The sequence below is a fragment of the Pundamilia nyererei genome, unplaced genomic scaffold (assembly GCF_000239375.1).
Source record: "Pundamilia nyererei isolate P.nyererei 1_Seehausen unplaced genomic scaffold, PunNye1.0 scaffold00012, whole genome shotgun sequence".
In the NCBI taxonomy this organism is placed as follows: Eukaryota; Metazoa; Chordata; class Actinopteri; order Cichliformes; family Cichlidae; genus Pundamilia; species Pundamilia nyererei.
This window is the reverse complement of record NW_005187413.1, coordinates 6,598,119-6,599,196: the sequence shown is the minus strand read 5'-3', so window position 1 is coordinate 6,599,196 and position 1,078 is coordinate 6,598,119. Positions and strand designations below refer to the sequence as shown.

Genomic DNA, 1,078 nt, shown 5'->3' with positions numbered 1-1,078 from the left:
TAGATAGATAGATAGATAGATAGATAGATAGATAGATAGATAGATAGATAGATAGATAGATAGATAGATAGATAGATAGATAGATAGATAGATATTTTATTGATCCCACAGGGGAAACTGTTGTGTTACAGCAGTAGGAAAAAGAATAAAAATAATCAAGTCTACAATAAAACACAAATAAACAACAAAATTAAAGTAAAAAAAACACCACAGGTGTCTAGTAAAGGGTTTATACTATGAGATGTATTTATACAGCACTGATAAAAACAAAACAAAACAAAGAAAAGTAAAAAATGAAGTTATTCTTACTTTGACTGTGTTTTAACTGACATTGTGTGAGAGTATAGTGCAAATTGCAATTAATAAATAATATTTACACTATGAATCTAAGAAAAAGAAAAACAACTGCAGAATGAAGAGTAATAATACACCTTTATAGAGAACATTGGGAATGGTCTCCTGACGCCTTCTTCATGGCATCAGAGTTGATTCAGTCTGAGGTAGAAGTGCCTCTGCTGCCTCTGAGGTGTGGAGTGGAGCAGGTGAGATGTTCTGTCCATGATGGAGAGCAGTTTGTTCAGTGACCTCCTGTCCTCCACTGACTCAAAAGAAAAAAATCTAATTCTGAAAATCCCAGTAGATCAGCGATGCCTGAAAGATTCAAACCAGCCCATCTGGCACCCACAACCACACCTTCAAGGTCACTTAAATCACCTTTCTCGTGATTGGCTGATTAGATATTTTTGTGAACGAGTGGTTGATAATTTTATATAATAAACTGGCCAGTCAGTGTATATAAAAGTTATATATTAGATATTTGTTTTTAAAGATTCAAATCTTCCTTCTTCCTAATGGACAAGTAAACTTCCCATCGCCCCATCTGCCGGAGAGATTAGAAGTAGAGAGTCGAGCAACAGAATCACAAATTCACTTTGTTCTTTTGTGAAAGTATTTGAACATTGGAAATAGAAACAGCGTTATTCTTTGATTAATTATGTAGTATCCAAATTCAAATTCAAATTTTATTTGTCACGTACACAGTCATACACAGTACGATATGTAGTGAAATGCTTGGACA

At 34.0% G+C, this 1,078-nt stretch overlaps 1 protein-coding gene across 1 annotated transcript in view; it reads left to right on the top strand.

Annotated features, from left to right (window-relative positions):
* The window catches only part of rassf1 (Ras association domain family member 1), an 8,084-nt gene that overhangs the window by 1,044 nt on the left and 5,962 nt on the right, over positions 1-1,078 (top strand). The gene's annotated exons all lie outside the window — the stretch shown is intronic.